At 46.1% G+C, this 18,904-nt stretch overlaps 1 protein-coding gene across 4 annotated transcripts in view; it reads right to left on the bottom strand.

Moving 5' to 3' along the window:
- The window catches only part of LOC134947663 (mitochondrial ornithine transporter 1-like), a 199,123-nt gene extending 183,142 nt beyond the window's left edge, over nucleotides 1-15,981 (bottom strand). For 2 of the 4 annotated variants that reach the window (XM_063935633.1, XM_063935636.1), the window contains exon 1: nucleotides 15,630-15,895. The gene's annotated coding sequence lies outside the window, so the exon portion shown is untranslated. The other 2 variants (XM_063935634.1, XM_063935635.1) reach the window with 2 other exon arrangements.
- Between the last annotated feature and the right edge of the window lie 2,923 nt (nucleotides 15,982-18,904).

Genomic DNA, 18,904 nt, shown 5'->3' with positions numbered 1-18,904 from the left:
AGGGACCTGAGATGGTGGATTCCAGTGGGGACGAATTAATAATCTGTGAGGAGGGGGATGTACACAGTGAAAGGGGTGAGGAATCGGACGATGAGGAGGAGGTGGACACCTTGCCTCTGTAGAGCCAATTTGTGCAAGGAGAGATTGATTGCTTCTTTTTTGGTGGGGGCCCAAACCAACCAGTCATTTCTGTCACAGTCGTGTGGCAGACCCTGTCGCTGAAATGATGGGTTTGTTAAAGTGTGCATGTCCTGTTTATACAACATAAGGGTGGGTGGGAGGGCCCAAGGACAATTCCATCTTGCACCTCTTTTTTCTTTCATTTAGCTTTGCATCATGTGCTGTTTGGGGACTATTTTTTGAAGTGCCATCCTGTCTGACACTGCAGTGCCACTCCTAGATGGGCCAGGTGTTTGTGTCGGCCACTTGGGTCGCTTAGTTTAGTCATCCAATGACCTCGGTGCAAATTTTAGGACTAAAAATAATATTGTGAGGTGTGAGGTGTTCAGAATAGACTGGAAATGAGTGGAAATTATGGATATTGAGGTTAATAATACTATGGGATCAAAATGACACCCAAATTCTATGATTTAAGCTGTTTTTGAGGGTTTTTTGTAAAAAAAAACATCCGAATCCGACAAAAAATTTTCAGGGAGGTTTTGCCAAAACGCGTCCGAATCCAAAACACCGCTGCGGAACCGAATCCAAAACCAAAACACAAAACCCGAAAAATGTCCGGTGCACATCACTAGGAATTGTACTTCTCTACATATATGTTTTAATGCAACTTTTACTGTTGTTACAGATTTTCGCAACATCCATGTTCTATTCTGGAGATTCATTCAGCAGCATCCAAATATAGCTAGAACACATTTAAAAATAAAGGCCCAAATGTATTAAGCCTTAAAAAGTGATAAAGTGGAGACTGATAAAGAGTGATAAATGACCAGCCAACCAGCTTCCTAACAGCCATGTTACAGGATGTGTTTGATTGGATTGGTTGGTGCTTTATCAGTCTCCACTTTATCACTAATTAAGGCTTATACTTTTGAGCCAAGGAACTTTGCAAGCCCCTATGTGTATGATGGTTAATCCCTCTCGCCCTCTCTTGAATATCTGAATGACCTCCACTTTCTTCTTTTGTATTTGTAGTAGGCCATTATTTCTCATTAATCACCTTAAGTTTTACTGGTACAAGAAAATTATTCTAAATACTTGCCAAAACCTGACAGCCTGGGTGGATAGCAGGCAAGCTAAAATCTTCGATCACCCAAACTCAATAGAAATGCACAGTCAAAGTCTATTTTATTTATTTGAAATAAAATCATCACTTTGGGCTTTGCACAAAAGTAAAATAGTTGAAATTAAGGAGAAGATATCTGACACTTGCGATATTCCTTTTTAGGTTTCTAATTTTCCTGAAAAATCCATAAAATAATAGTAGTACTGGGCGGAAAAAAAATTGTGTTGAACTATAAAGCAAGCTGAAAGCTAACTTTCACAATTTTTAAACATGTGTTTTATTCATATAGACCAGCGTCTCCCAACCTCAGCACTCAAAGCACCAGACAGTCCAGGTTTTCATAATAGCCATCCTTGATCACAGACAGCTAAATCAAAATAACGGAGTTACTAATTAAGTCACCTATGCAGTATTGTTGTCCTTAAAACCTGGACGGTTCTTGTGCCTTGAGGACCGTGGTTGTGAACTCCTGCTACAGACAATAGGACAACTTTTAGTTGTTAATAAACACTAGAATCGCCATGTAGCAGTTTAAATAGAAGACATTTGCTTTTGCATAGGAGGGTTAATCAGAGGACTGAGGCTTATGGTTGTTCTGCTCCAAAGTTCGTCACCTCCTTTTGGAAGACCGTACTCTAGACTCTGCACCCAAAGTAATCAAATGGCAATAACAATGGCCCTCATTCCAAGTTGTTCGCTCGGTAAATTTCATCGCATCGCAGCGATTTTCCGCTTAGTGCGCATGCGCAATGTTCGCACTGCGACTGCGCCAAGTAAATTTGCTATGCACTTAGTAATTTTACTCACGGCTTTTTCATCGTTCTGGCGATCGTAATGTGATTGACAGGAAATGGGTGTTACTGGGCGGAAACAGGCCGTTTTATGGGCGTGTGGGAAAAAACGCTACCGTTTCCGGAAAAAACGCAGGAGTGGCCGGAGAAACGGAGGAGTGTCTGGGCGAACGCTGGGTGTGTTTGTGACGTCAAACCAGGAACCACAAGCACTGAACTGATCGCAGATGCCGAGTAAGTCTGGAGCTACTCAGAAACTGCTACGAGGTGTGTAATCGCAATATTGCGATTACTTCGGTCGCAATTTTAAGATGCTAAGATTCACTCCCAGTAGGCGGCGGCTTAGCGTGAGCAACTCTGCTAAAATCGCCTTGCGAGCGATCAACTCGGAATGAGGGCCAATATGCAAAAGAGGGTCCACACCTAGGGGTATATTCAATTGCGGTCAAATTCCGGCGTGAATTCGACTGTTTTTGGATTCGACACAATTCGACAGGCGAAACCCTCCAGCCGGGACCCGAATTCGACATATTCAATAAATAACGGATTCGACAGTCCCGCTGTCGAAAAACGGATCAATTGACGAATAGTGGGCGGCCTGGATTCGACTTCATGGACAGGACAAAAGTGTTAAATAAATCCTGAAAAAAATTGCGTGGGGTCCCCCCTCCTAAGCATAACCAGCCTCGGGCTCTTTGAGCCGGTCCTGGTTGTAAAAGTACGGGGGGAAAATGACAGGGGTTCCCCCGTATTTTAACAACCAGCACCGGGCTCTGTGCCTGGTGCAAAAAATACGGGGGACAAAAGATGTAGGGGTCCCCCGTATTTTTTCCACCAGCACCGGGCTCCACTAGTCAAAGAGATAATGCAACAGCCGGGGGACACTTTTATACCGGTCCCTGCGGCCGTGGCATTAAATCCCCAACTAGTCACCACTGGCTGGGGTACCCTGGAGGAGTGGGGACCCCTTAAATCAAGGGTCCCCCCCTCCAGCCACCCAAGGGCCAGGGGTGAAGCCCGAGGCTGTCCCCCCCATCCAAGGGCGGCGGATGGGGGGCTGATAGCCTTTTGAGTAAAAAAATAAAATAAAAAAAATATTGTTTTTTGTAGCAGAACTACAAGTCCCAGCAAGCCTCCCCGCAAGCTGGTACTTGGAGAACCACAAGTACCAGCATGCAGGGGGGAACCGGGCTCGCTGGTACCTGCAGTTCTACTACAAAAAAATACCCAAATAAAACAATACACAGACACCGTGATAGTACAACTTTATTACATACATGCACACCAACATACATACATACATACATACATACATACTTACCTATGTTGACACGAAGCACTCGGTCCTCTTCACCAGTAGAATCCAGGGGTACCTGTAAATAAAATTATACTCACAACAATCCAGTGTAGATCTGTCCTCTTCTGTTTGTAATCCACGTACTTGGCAAAATAAAAAAACGAAAAACACGAACCGCACACTGAAAGGGGTCCCATATTTACACATGGGACCCCTTTCCCAGACTGGCCGGACCCCCGTGACTGCTGTCAAAGAGGGTCCCTTCATTCAATCAGGGAGCGCCATGTCATGGCACTCTCCTGATTGGTTGTGCGCGCCTGAACTGTCAGTCAGGCGGCGCACTCGAGATGCAATGTAGCGCATAGGCGCTCCATTGTATCCAATAGTGGGAACTTTGCGGTCTGCGGTAGACTGCGAGGTTAAGTGGGGTTACTCTTCTGGTTGGCCCCACTTAACCTCGTGTATTAAATTAAAGTATTAAATAATAATTGTGGCTCATAAATAGACAAACCAAGTAGATAATCCCTTCAAATATAAATAGATATGCTATTAGCAATTAAAAAAGCACCAAAAAAAACATGTTTTTAAAAAAATTTATTAGATCACGACAGAAAAATGAGGCGGAATGAAATTGACGAAATGACTGTCGAAAAGCACTGTTGTCGAATCGACATTCTTCAATTGAATATACTTTTGTCGAAAAGCCGCATTTTTAACATTGCAGACATGTCGAATTGCAAAAAGTCGAAAATGAAACGGCAGGTTTTTTGACGAAAAGTACTGTATTAAATTTTCGAATCCAATTCGACATGTTTTTTTGTGTTGAAAATGCCCCGTTTTTGGACAATTGCGGCAATTCGACCGCAATTGAATATACCCCTTAATCTTTGAGTCAACTGAACCACAAGGCAATAGTCTTTATTGCACATTGTGGGTCATTCAGATCTGATCACTGCTGTGCGTTTTCGCACAGCAGGTGATCAGATCCGAACAGCGCATGCGTCTGGGCCGCAATGCGCATGCATGTCAGACGTCTACAATGGGCAACGGCGGTCAGTGACGTGATTGGTGCAAAGGATCCATTTGCATGGACGTTCGCTAGGTTATTGACAGGAAGAGGCCATTTGTGGGTGGCAATTGACTGTTTTCAGGGAGTGTCCGGAAAAACGAAGGCGGGCTCAAGTGTTTTCAGGGAGGGTGTCTGACGTCAACTCCGGCCCCCATCAGCAGGATTCAAATGCACTGGAAGAGTAAGTCCTGGGCTGCGCAGAGTCTGCACAAACTGATTTTGAGCAACTCTGCTACACATAGGAATGCATACTTGCACAGCTAAAATACACTCCCCCTGTAGGCGGGGACTATCTGATCGCAGGATAACAAAAAACGCAGCCCAGTGTTCAGATCTGAATTAGGCCCATTGACCATAAGAGAATGGGCTCAATTTTATGGGGATCCGTCCAAGATACTGGCAGTTGGGATCCGGGCAGCCAAAATACTAATAACCGAATCCAAACACCCATCAGAAAACGGACGCTGAAATCCAGAAATGGTCAGGATCCCATCAGTCGGAATCCTGACGTTAAGTATAGCCAGGGGGGTTAGGGCTTGGCTGCGCGGGGGGGGGGGTTAACCGCCACCTGGGGGGTTATGGGTAGGCACCACCGTTAGGTTTAGGATCTAAGGGGGGGGGGGGGGAGAGTTAGGTTCAGGCTGTGGTACGGGGGGGGGTTAGGTTTAGGCACAAGGGGGAGGTTAGGGTTAAGGCACTAAGGAGGGAGGGGAGGGTTAGGCTGCGGTAAGGGAAGGTTGGGGGGGTTTAATGCTCATCTCGCCCTTGTTGGTATCTTCACCATTGGGATGCTGGCGTCAGTATTGTGACCGCCGGCATCCCGTCTGCCAGGATCATATACCAATCCTATGTTATGCTGTAGTCACCAGCCATCAAATATTGAAAGCTAGCCAACAGGCAACAAGTTGTATTGTATATTAATCATTAAACTATGGGCTGTGGTGAAAGGAAGGCATCAATCACTGAAAACGTTCAGTCCTCTGCTGGTAGTCTGGGGTCCCTTGTGCCTAGAACCATTATATGACTTATTGATGTTGATATGTGCAAGTTTCCCATAACAATGCACTTTGTACGTTCTCTTCACACACTTTATGAATGTATCACTGTTCATTTTAGTTCATAGATTCAATTGTATAATTCATTAATATTCTTCCTGGATTTGTGCATGGAAGATGCCAACTAGTGACTAGGGACATTTCAATAAAGTGTAAAACATTTAGTTTAGCAGAGCGCCTCTACCCATCAACTACTGATTTTGTATGAGGAACAACACATATATAGTTTTTGAAAACTGTGCCACTCAACATAGCCCGACCAAATGTGAAGCAAAGTTTGCAGCAGCTGGATCCAGTCCTCCCTCGGTAAGTCCAGTCTTTGAGGTCCCTTTCTTAGGGAACTTGATCAATGCTGCTAAAAAAAATAAAAATAAAAATAAAAAGAACGAGAAAAAGCCAGGAGTATAAAAACTTGGATGATGTGGTTGCGATTCTGTGATTAGCCTTGGCTGGATCGAGCCACTGGTAGAAAAGCAGGCATTTTGCTTATACAGCTGAAATGCACAAAGGGTACACATTTATAGGCATAGCTTGGTGGTGTTAGGTATCATAGGTTGCCATCTGGTCTCTGCTGGTTTGTACTGTAGGACTAGGAGATGGAACAAAGCTGTTGGAGAAAAGGGACCAATTGGGCAGAGCAGCCTCAGCATAGTTTATTCACCTAAATAGATGTCAAGATGTACCTATTCCCATCACATGGGCTCTGTACTGTATATTAGAGAATGCATTGGTTTAGCTTTAACTATACCTTAGCGTTTAATTTAATAATACGTTGTTGCTCAAGCTGTTCAAATGTATACATCTTGTGACTTTAATTACACAGTGTCTGATCATATATGCATTTGTCATTTCTATAATTTTATCTTATAGGGAGTTATCAATTAATAATTGCAGGCAATTCCCCCCAATTATTAAGTATCCCTGCATGTATCTGCAGAGGGCCACAGCAGGTATCGCCAATATCCCCCATTTTCCTAGGCAAAACCAGGCCTCATCGGTTTCTATGGCTCTTGTTTTACTGCCGAATTTATTAAGCTCAGCCCAATAATTATATAGTGTGTACCCAGCTTAAGTCCTGACTGATCAAACTATTTTTTCCTTTGTATTCAGACTACATTCTTTGTATTCAGACTACATTCTGAAATGTTGAGTACTTTTGTTATAAATAAAGCCCAGTGTGTGCTTGCAATAGGTATATGGTTTGTAAACTCCACTTGGGCAGGGATTGATGTGAATGACCATTATAGTCCCAATAAAGCACTTTAGAATAAAGGGAGCATTATATAAATAACTTAATAATTAATAAAAATAAGAATAATAAATAAATTGTATGAGTTGAAGGGCTACATTTACTATCAAATTCAGTAGATGGAATTAAAATATAAAAAAAATGATAGCAACTGTGTAATTCATTTAAACACAACAAACTGGAGTTGAATTTGAATAGAGCCGAATTTGAGCATTCAAACCGGCAGCCAATCAGGAGCGGCCATGTTGCTGAATTTGAAAAGATGCGGCACAGGGGTCTTCAGTAGTGCTCGAAGTGCCGGTATGCCATACAGGTGTATAGCGGACCACTTCGAATATATATATTATATATATATATTATATATATATATATATATATATATATATATATATATATATATATATATATTTATTCCATACAGCAATATACCAGCCTGTAGGTGTAAATTATATAAACTTACTTTGGCTTTGAGAGCAGATGCAGCACATGAGGTGATGTGAATGGGGACCTGGCATGCTGCAGTAGTATTCTCCGCCCACTCGTGATACGGCGATTCGCGGTTCTGTGAGGGGGCAGGGCCAAAAATTATGCGATTCAGATAGATTTGTGTCATATTAGCCCCTCCTCATCACCATACACCCACTACCTGCGGAATTATGCCACGAGGGGCGGGGCTTAGATTAAGGCCTGCAGGCTGCTATTAAAGAGAAAAATCGGCCTGTCGGGAAGGGAGGGGGGGTTCTGGGTTCTCAGAAACACCCCCTGCGTGCGCTAATGCTGGGGGGTATCTAATTGTCCGCGATAGTACCGTGGGAGCAAAAAAACAGGTGTGTCACGGTCCGGCGGATCAGGTTCTGGGACCAGCGGTACTTACCTGTCCGGATGCTCTGGCGTGGTCCCTCCGGTGGGGGTGCGGGCTGCTGGCGAGGGGCACAACTTGCAGGCATGTCTGGGAGGAGAGGTCTCAGAAGCAGCAGCAAACATTTGTGCAGCTTCCAGCTGCAGAGGTCCGGGATGGGCGTCGCCGCCTTGGAAGGGTCAGCTAATCTAAAATACTCAGTCACCTGCAAGGTTTGCAAAACTAATGGGAAACAGTCTGCAGGTATAAATCTAGGGATTTCTGGGTAAGCAAATTGCCAGTGTAACGTCTCTCGCACAACCTTGTGTGTGCTAGTTCCCTGTGCTCCACAGCATTGCTTCTAAAGCATCCTGTTTCCTGAGTTCTCACCTGGATTGCTGGATCTACACCCGGTTATTTCTCCTCGCATGCTGACCTCTCCGAGTTACCATCCCTCTCAGCGAGTCTCAGTTACCCCAGTCTACAGTCTTCCTATCCGGGTTTCCGCCAGACGTTCGTCCACAGACGTACAGGTCCTGCCGACGCAACCGCTCTAACAAGTAAACAGCTAGGGCACCTGTGGAACCTCCTTTAAAGCTCTATGAAAAGACTTTCATTCAACCTGCTCGGTTAATCCTGCCTAAAGTCACCGATACCAAACCGCACGCCACAATTCCGGAATCACAAAACCTAGTCCCCGTGACAGTTTGCACTGGCAAATATGGATCCGGAGGGTGCTCATGGTTCCGGTACGGATCTTCTGCAGGGCATAGCAGCTCGTCTGGAGAGTCTAGAGGAATCCCAGCGCCAATTAGCTCAATTAATTCAAGGGATGGCTACCCGCCAGGATTCCATGCAAGCCGACATTGCTCATGTCGCCACTGGTCGACGCCTGGAGACTCAGCAAATGCCGACCGCCCCAGTTCCTATGGTAGCTTCCCCTTCATCCCTGCGACTACCGACGCCCACCAAATTCGACGGGAACTCGAAGATGTGCCGCGGGTTCTTAAACCAGTGTGAGATTCATTTCTCTTTACAGCCCTTTAACTTCCCATCACAGAAGGCAAAGGTAGCATATATCGTCTCCCTCCTGGCCGGTCCAGCCCTGGATTGGGTGTCACCCCTGTGGGAGAGAGACGATTCTCTACTTGACAAATATGATGAATTCATCGCTACCTTCCGAAAAAATTTTGATGAGCCCGGAAGAAACACGTTGGCATCAATCGAGATAATGCGCCTCCGGCAGGGAAACCGGTCTGTGGGACAGTATGTAGCACAATTCCAGACCTATGCTTCAGAATTACGGTGGAATGAGGAGGCACTAGTATCGGCCTTCTGGAAAGGTCTGTCTGACAAAATCAAGGACGAGTTGGCTACCCGGGACCTTCCGCCCAAATTAGACGACTTGATTTCCCTTTGTACCAAGATTGACCTTCGTTTTAGAGAGCGCCAGTTAGAGAAGAATCGTGAGGAGCGCTCAAGGTTCCGTCCTCCTCCGCCTTCTTCCTCGAGTGTGTCAGCTGAAGCGTCCCAGGATGTGTCTATGCAGATCAATAGGGCTCGTCTCTCGCCAGAGGAGCGTCAGAGAAGGCGCAGGGAGAACTTGTGCCTATACTGCGGAGGTTCAGGACATTTGGTAGCCTCTTGCAGCCAGCGTCCGGAAAACTAGAGCTCCTAACCAATGATTAAAACAGGCTTTTACTACAGCTCCAGTGTTGAGGCAACCCAATGTCAATAAAGCCTTTGTTTTAGAAGTAGATGCTTCGGCCGATGCTGTGGGAGCAGTTCTCTCCCAACGTCTGAATGACAACAAACTTCATCCTTGTGGGTTCTTTTCCAAGAAGTTCTTACCAGCAGAAAGGAACTATACGATAGGAGAGCAAGAACTACTGGCTGTTAGGTTAGCATTTGGAAGAGTGGCGGTATCTCTTGGAGGGTGCTAAGTTTCCTATCACTATTTTCACTGATCACAAGAATTTAATCTTTCTCAGAAATATTCAGTGTTTGAATCCTCGTCTAGCCCGATGGGCAATGTTCTTCTCAAGATTTAATTTCTCCCTAACCTTTCGACCTGGTTCTCAAAACCAGAAGGCAGACGCTCTCTCCCGATCCTACTCCTCTGAGGATTCCAACAACTCTCCTTCTCCTCAGCCTGTATTGGAGTCTCGGAACTTCGCCTCCACTAAACTACAGCTTCCATTGAGAAAAGTGTTCGGACCTCCTCACCTTCGGAAGAAATTACTGACCTGGGCCCATAGCTCTCGGTTTTCCGGTCATGCTGGAGTCCATAAGACTACCGACCTTATCCAACGCTCGTATTGGTGGCCTGCACTAAAGTCTGATGTTTCCTCTTATATCGCCTCCTGCACCAAGTGTGCACAGCATAAGATCCCTAGTCTTTGGCCAGCGGGAGAGCTAATACCCCTAACTATTCCTAAGATGCCATGGACCCACCTTTCTATGGACTTCATCACGGATTTACCCTCCTGTAAAGGATTTACTACTATTTGGGTAATCATAGACCGCTTCTCTAAGATGGCTTGTTTCGTACCTCTTAAGGGTCTTCCGACCGCACCAGAGTTAGCTCAGCTTTTCATTGCAGAGATCTTCAAGTCCCACGGTCTTCCGACCGAAATTGTTTCTGACCGGGGAGTCCAGTTCGTGGCTAGATTCTGGAGGGCTCTCTGTGCCGCCCTACGGGTACAGTTAAAATTCTCAACGGCATATCATCCTCAAACCAATGGAAGTACAGAGAGAGTCAATCAAGACTTGGAAATGTTCCTCAGAATTCATGTCTCTTCTTCTCAAGACAACTGGCTAGAACTACCACCATGGGCAGAGTTTGCTCACAACTCCTACAGGTCATACTCCTTTCTATACCGTATATGGCTTCCATCCTCGAGTTCCTCAGTTCCTGGCTTTACTAGCTCAAGATCTTCCTGCGGTTCAGGAATCTCTCAAAAGACTTTCCGGAGTTTGGCGAAAAGTTCACCAAAATCTACAAAAAGCCTCCGCTCGCTATAAGTTCTGGGCTGATAAGAAGAGAAGGGTGGTACCTAAATTGGCAGTTGGAGATCAGGTCTGGCTCTCTACGCGCAATTTAAGGTTACGTGTTCCATCTATGAAGTTCGCTCCTCGCTACATTGGGCCCGTCCCAGTTGAACAAATCATCAATTCCTTAACTTATAGGCTTAAGTTACCCCCGTAACTGAAAGTCTTCCCAGCCTTTCATGTTTCTCTTTTGAAGCCTTTAGTGTTAAACAAGTTTTGTAAGATCTTTCCTCGCTCCCCAAAGGTTGTTACGGATCGTGGTATTGAATTCGAGATCAAGAAGATCCTTGACTCCCGAGTAAGACATGGACGTCTACAATATCTTCTGGATTGGAAGGGCTACGGTCCTGAGGAGCGTTCCTGGGAGGATTCTTTGGATGTTCATGCTCCCGCTTTACTTCACAAGTTCCATGAAGAAAATCCCAGCAAACCTGGCGGCTGTCCAGTGGCCATCCCTAAAAGGGGGGTAATGTCACGGTCCGGCGGATCGGGTTCCGAGACCAGCGGTACTTACCTGTCCAGATGCTCTGGTGCGGTCCCTCCGGTGGGGGTGCGGGCTGCTGGCGAGGGGCACAACTTGCAGGCATGTCTGGGAGGAGAGGTCTCAGAGGCAGCAGCAAACATTTGTGCAGCTTCCAGCTGCAGAGGTCCGGGATGGGCGTCGCCGCCTTGGAAGGGTCAGCTAGTCTAAAACACTCAGTCACCTGCAAGGTTTGCAAAACCAATGGGAAACAGTCTGCAGGTATAAATCTAGGGATTTATGGGTAAGCAAATTGCCAGTGCAATGTTTCCCACACAGCCTTGTGTGTGCTAGTTCCCTGTGCTCCACAGCATTGCTTCTATAGCATCCTGTTCCCTGAGTTCTCACCTGGATTGCTGGATCTACACCCGGTTATTTCTCCTCGCATGCTGACCTCTCCGAGTCACCGACCCTCTCAGCGAGTCTCAGTTACCCCAGTCTACAGTCTTCCTATCCGGGTTTCCGCCAGACGTTCGTCCACAGACGTACAGGTCCTGCCGACGCAACCGCTCTAACAAGTAAACAGCTAGGGCACCTGGAACCTCCTTTAAAGCTCTATGAAAAGACTTTCATTTAACCTGCTCGGCTAATCCTGCCTAAAGTCACCGATACCAAACCGCACGCCACAATTCCGGATTCACAAAACCCAGTCCCCGTGACAAGGTGTTTGTAATTTTTTTTCCCTAAATCACCCTATCCAATTAGGTCCTGAGAAAAACACCAGTTTCTTGCGCAAAATTACATAGGTCCCGCAAAAAGTTGCAGACCTATGTATTATCACGGCACTTATCTCTGTTCTAGGGGGCACTAATTGCGGCATCGGGGGGGAAGAGCACGCTGCATCAGGGCTAATTGGATAGGCCCCGGTGAACCAATTAGCCATGGTAAATTACCCTGGCTAATTGGGTACCCCCCTCTGTGTGGCACATGGGACGTTTACATACATTCAAGTACGTGAACTGTTTCTTTACCACAAATATTTTTAGTTTTCTGGTGTCCAAGTCTTTCCATTATACTCTTAAATACTTTGTTGGTAGAAAATATACAACAGAAAGAGAAAATAAATAAATAAATGAACTACAGTAAACTATTCCTTCTGGAATGAATAACAACCCTGCGTGATGCACGGGACTCTATGATTACACCAGAACACAAAATATTTGTGGCATAGAAACAGTTCACGTACTTGAATGTACGTGAATTAAGTGTCCTGTGCGTCACACAGAGAAACACCCAAAAGCCGCAGGACCATTGGCGTTTCTATAATGGGTGCAGTGTGTGCGAGGCACATGGGCCCCCAGGTCCAGGGGGGCCCACCCCGCACACACTGCAGACATTTGCTTAATACTTACCGCTCTGAAGTCCCCCGTCGAAGCAATCCCTTTTCGGCAGCGCAATAGAGTTTGAACACTAGGGGGAGCAAACTCTATTGCGCCTGCTGAAAACTCCGGAAAGATGGCAAGGCGGACATTTTTCCAGAGTTTCGCGCATGCGCATTAGCAAAATCTTCGGGAAAATGACAGCCGCGCTGTGTTCCCGGAGGTTTGCGCAATAGAGTCTGGTCTCAGACTCCATAGCCACTGCCGCGGAGAAGGATGGCACCGCCGGGGGACTCCGGAGAGGTAAGTATTAAATGCTGTGCATCAGTCAGAGAGGAGGGGGCCCCTGAAGCAGAAGGCTGCACACGGACCTCCTCCTCTCTTAAAACGCCCCTGCGCAGGACGGAGGCCTCTTGTATAAAAAGATGCTGCCAGCTTCTCTAATTAAAGACGTAGCATCGGATCAACATCATAACCATTGGTCGCAGCATCAGACATCAACTAACAGGCGCAGCATCAGACAAAACTAAGCTACCGGGGCCAGTGTACCTGCATCTGAAGATGCAGCCATTGGCTTCGGCATATACAGAAAAAGGTCCGACACCCACATTTTCTGGAATGCTTGTTTCCTCCCCCAACACCTGCAACATGTCAACCACAGGGCCATAACAGGGATGTGTGACCAATGCTGCCGCACAGAGCTCAGGGCTCTGTGGGCGGCACAGTCCCCGGACCATGGCCCCTGGTTCCAGCTAGCAAGGTGCCTGAAATGCCAGTGCACTGCTACTGCTCTTCCCGATGCTGACTGGCCCTGCCCCGATATGTGAGATGTAATGATGTCATGTGCAAAGGGGGCGGGGCTAGCACAGGGCACATTAATGCTCTGTTATGGCTCTGGTCAACCATACTGCAAAATCTAGGGGTCGCAGTAACATCGCAGCACATGCGCATTGCGGCCCTGCTGCATGCGCATTCCTGGGCCAAAACCATAGATAATTTTCAGTTGAATCGGGACTGCATGCAGATCTGAATCAGGTCCACAGATGGGCACAAAATTTGATGCCGATTTCACCTACAAGTGCACCTTTATTAATTGTATTCAATCTAAACTGGGGTGAGTGCGTAAGATTACATTACCATGCGGTGTCTAACAACACTACTATAGCACTAGGCCTCTTTCATCAACCCTCCCCTTCCTGGAGACTCTTCCCCATTGCTGTCAATACCCATTCTCCACCATTACATTGCCAGCAGTCCTGGCAAAGTGTAGTTTATGTAAAGGGACACAAATCAAATCATCAGCATTCAGAAAGAACTACATGAATAAAAGGTAGCCGAGTTTATGTCTCATCATCCTCCATTCCAGCCAAGAATATCACCTATGGCTAAATATTGCATCTAATGATATTCCTGTCTCCTGCTTATGTCACTCTTACATCACACCAGCCAGTAATCTGAGTAGAGATTGGCTATCACTGAAGCAGGAAGTGGAGTGCTCTGCACTGGACAGGTTGCTTAGTGATACGTGCTGGTGCTTACCCAAAGTTGCAAGATTAGGGGCCCATTCATTAATAATCACATTTTCAATGCAATGTGGGCGTGATATTAGCACCCAGAATAACACTGTAATATGCAAGTATACCTAGTGAATGTATTTGTGTGCACCAGCAACGACAAGAGCTCCAAAAAGAGCTGTCCCTGCAATGTGCCCAATGTGCTGCCTGGACTCCTGCGCATGCAGTTTCCCCACTGATCACACGTGCGCGACTGCCATTGCCAGGGAGGATTTCCCGGCTAAGTTTTGTGAAGTGTAGCCAATAGGCTACAGCAGCCTACCACTATCTTCAGATGGTGGTAACTGCGGGGACCAACCTCTGGAATGCGTTGCTTTCCGGAAATTGCTAAATCTGGCAGCATCGCTGCCAGCGAGAATGTCAGTCTAGGTGCAGAGTGCTGATCAACGAGGAGGGAGGCAGTGTCACTATAGGAGCAGGTGCTGACCAGGGAGGAGGGAGGCAGTGTCACTCTACGAGCAGTTGCTTACCAGTGGAGGAGGGAGGCAATATCACTCTTGGAGCAGGTGCTGACCAGTGAAAGGAGGGAGGCAGTGTCACTCTAGGAGCAGGTGCTGACCAGTGAGGATGAAGGCAGTGTCACTCTAGGAGCGGGTGTAGTATGGCTGACCGGCGGTCTCCTAATATGGCCCTGTGTACACCTACAGCCTTTGCCAAGAACGTTTACATGCAAACCCACCACTTCTCAGGGATCCGGATTGAAAGTCGACAGTAACTAGGTCGACAATGTCTAGGTCGACCACTATTGGTCGACAGTAATTAGGTCGACAGGGTCAAAAGGTCGACATGAGTTTTTCACAATTTTTTTCTTTTTTTGAACCTTTTCATACTTAACGATCCACGTGGACTATGATTGGAACGGTAATCTGTGCCGAGCGAAGCGGTAGCGGAGCGAAGGCACCATGCCTGAAGCATGGCGAGCGAAGCGAGCCATGCGAGGGGACGCGGTGCACTAATTGGGGTTCCCGGTCACTCTACGAAGAAAACGACACCAAAATAACATTAAAAACGCATGTCGACCTTTTGACCTGTCGACCTAGAACATGTCGACCTTTTGACCCTGTCGACCTTGTTACTGTCGACCAATAGTGGTCGACCTAGACATTGTCGACCTAGTTACTGTAGACTTTCAATACCACACCCCACTTCTCAGGCATCAGCTGATACAAACACATTCAGGATGCAGTGGCTAATACTGTATACTACACATTGTTAATAGTAGATTACAACATGCTTGTATTTTGTAATTACAATAAAAGCGATTAGAGAGCACCATGCATTAGGTTCTTACAATAAGGGCAAGATAAAGTCGGCATTATTGTTTACTTTCAAAAGTGTACATTTCTTATACTCAGATAAAATATGGAAATTTCACAACAACAACAACAACAACAAACACACACACACACACTTGCCAAATCAGCTGTTAAGAACCAAACATATATAAAAGATGTTACTATACAGAATACAACTCTAAAACATGTCTATTTAGTTCTTAGGTGTCAGATTTTAAATCTAACTGGCTGCCCTAACATACAATTGTGCTTTGAAAACTAATATTCGGTAAAATACACCTTTAGTAGTTAGCTTTTTGTGTTTCACCACACAGTGACTTTGACCTACCTGATTATCTATCAGCAGGTCTAAAATGGTGCCTCTGTCAGTGGAGTGTGGCTAGCCACTGTATTCCTGGGACCACACCTATCAGCATGCCATACTGCAAAGGAAGCACATCTCACTGCTAATAATGGAGGGTTTTTTAAGGGAAAATTTGCTCCCAAATTCAATTAGAAATAGAACATGCATGTGTAAGCAAGATGTATAACGCCTTATATCCAGAGGTAACTTTCTCCTTATTGACCAGAACAATTTCTATGTTGTATGCTGTTAATTTTACCAGAAGTAACTTGTAACACCTGGACAGTGCTCACTCTACAGGGAAAGGGAGGGGTCAAATCCAAGGAGACACCACACCAAACCACACTTGCCAATTCTCCCTGATATAGTAGCAATCTCCCTGATTGCACCTTGCCGGCATTATGTAGCTGTTATATTCTTGAGGAAAAACCCCCATAAATCAGAGATACATGCATTCAAATGGGATCATCAGTGTCATTTCCCTGCATTGGTTATTCGGCAGGGTGATCCATATCGCTGCATACATTTTTTTAAAAATTGTAAAAAAACTGCGCTGCAGCTGGGATTTGTAGAGTTTGAGCTGCTCTGAATATGTGGATAATACAATGAAGTTAAGAGCAGAGTGCTTGTAATTCTGTAACTATTAGATGTAAATGTAACTGATTATTGTTACTATGTGAAAGTGATACTTAGTAACTATTTTTTAGTGCAATACCTGAAAGGAATAACGTTGTCAGTAATATGGGTTGGTGGTCATTAGGTCGACATGTACTGCATCGACATGCAAAAATGTCGACATGAGTTTTCACAAATTTTTTTATTTTTTGACCTTTTTCATAGAGATGAGCGCCTGAAATTTTTCGGGTTTTGTGTTTTGGTTTTGGGTTCGGTTCCGCGGCCGTGTTTTGGGTTCGACCGCGTTTTGGCAAAACCTCACCGAATTTTTTTTGTCGGATTCGGGTGTGTTTTGGATTCGGGTGTTTTTTTCAAAAAACCCTAAAAAACAGCTTAAATCATAGAATGTGGGGGTCATTTTGATCCCATATTATTATTAACCTCAAAAACCATAATTTCCACTCATTTTCAGTCTATTCTGAATACCTCACACCTCACAATATTATTTTTAGTCCTAAAATTTGCACCGAGGTCGCTGGATGACTAAGCTAAGCGACCCTAGTGGCCGACACAAACACCTGGCCCATCTAGGAGTGGCACTGCAGTGTCACGCAGGATGTCCCTTCCAAAAAACCCTCCCCAAACAGCACATGACGCAAAGAAAAAAAGAGGCGCAATGAGGTAGCTGTGTGAGTAAGATTAGCGACCCTAGTGGCCGACACAAACACCGGGCCCATTTAGGAGTGGCACTGCAGTGTCACGCAGGATGTCCCTTCCAAAAAACCCTCCCCAAACAGCACATGACGCAAAGAAAAAAAGAGGCGCAATGAGGTAGCTGTGTGAGTAAGATTAGCGACCCTAGTGGCCGACACAAACACCGGGCCCATCTAGGAGTGGCACTGCAGTGTCACGCAGGATGGCCCTTCCAAAAAACACTCCCCAAACAGCACATGACGCAAAGAAAAAAAGAGGCGCAATGAGGTAGCTGACTGTGTGAGTAAGATAAGCGACCCTAGTGGCCGACACAAACACCGGGCCCATTTAGGAGTGGCACTGCAGTGTCACGCAGGATGTCCCTTCCAAAAAACCCTCCCCAAACAGCACATGACGCAAAGAAAAAAAGAGGCGCAATGAGGTAGCTGTGTGAGTAAGATTAGCGACCGTAGTGGCCGACACAAACACCGGGCCCATTTAGGAGTGGCACTGCAGTGTCACGCAGGATGTCCCTTCCAAAAAACCCTCCCCAAATAGCACATGACGCAAAGAAAAAAAGAGGCGCAATGAGGTAGCTGACTGTGTGAGTAAGATAAGCGACCCTAGTGGCCGACACAAACACCGGGCCCATTTAGGAGTGGCACTGCAGTGTCACGCAGGATGTCCCTTCCAAAAAACCCTCCCCAAACAGCACATGACGCAAAGAAAAATAAAAGAAAAAAGAGGTGCAAGATGGAATTGTCCTTGGGCCCTCCCACCCACCCTTATGTTGTATAAACAAAACAGGACATGCACACTTTAACCAACCCATCATTTCAGTGACAGGGTCTGCCACACGACTGTGACTGATATGACGGGTTGGTTTGGACCCCCCCCCAAAAAAGAAGCAATTAATCTCTCCTTGCACAAACTGGCTCTACAGAGGCAAGATGTCCACCTCATCATCATCCTCCGATATATCACCGTGTACATCCCCCTCCTCACAGATTATCAATTCGTCCCCACTGGAATCCACCATCTCAGCTCCCTGTGTACTTTGTGGAGGCAATTGCTGCTGGTCAATGTCTCCGCGGAGGAATTGATTATAATTCATTTTAATGAACATCATCTTCTCCACATTTTCTGGATGTAACCTCGTACGCCGATTGCTGACAAGGTGAGCGGCGGCACTAAACACTCTTTCGGAGTACACACTTGTGGGAGGGCAATTTAGGTAGAATAAAGCCAGTTTGTGCAAGGGCCTCCAAATTGCCTCTTTTTCCTGCCAGTATAAGTACGGACTGTGTGACGTGCCTACTTGGATGCGGTCACTCATATAATCCTCCACCATTCTTTCAATGTTGAGAGAATCATATGCAGTGACAGTAGACGACATGTCCGTAATCGTTGTCAGGTCCTTCAGTCCGGACCAGATGTCAGCATCAGCAGTCGCTCCAGACTGCCCTGCATCACCGCCAGCGGGTGGGCTCGGAATTCTGAGCCTTTTCCTCGCACCCCCAGTTGCGGGAGAATGTGAAGGAGGAGATGTTGACAGGTCGCGTTCCGCTTGACTTGACAATTTTCTCACCAGCAGGTCTTTCAACCCCAGCAGACTTGTGTCTGCCGGAAAGAGAGATCCAAGGTAGGTTTTAAATCTAGGATCGAGCACGGTGGCCAAAATGTAGTGCTCTGATTTCAACAGATTGACCACCCGTGAATCCTTGTTAAGCGAATTAAGGGCTCCATCCACAAGTCCCACATGCCTAGCGGAATCGCTCCGTGTTAGCTCCTCCTTCAATGTCTCCAGCTTCTTCTGCAAAAGCCTGATGAGGGGAATGACCTGACTCAGGCTGGCAGTGTCTGAACTGACTTCACGTGTGGCAAGTTCAAAGGGCATCAGAACCTTGCACAACGTTGAAATCATTCTCCACTGCACTTGAGACAGGTGCATT

This window comes from Pseudophryne corroboree, chromosome 8, assembly GCF_028390025.1.
Source record: "Pseudophryne corroboree isolate aPseCor3 chromosome 8, aPseCor3.hap2, whole genome shotgun sequence".
Classification (NCBI taxonomy): Eukaryota; Metazoa; Chordata; class Amphibia; order Anura; family Myobatrachidae; genus Pseudophryne; species Pseudophryne corroboree.
Note: the sequence above shows the minus strand (reverse complement) of the source record. Positions and strands in the feature narration are given on the sequence as shown.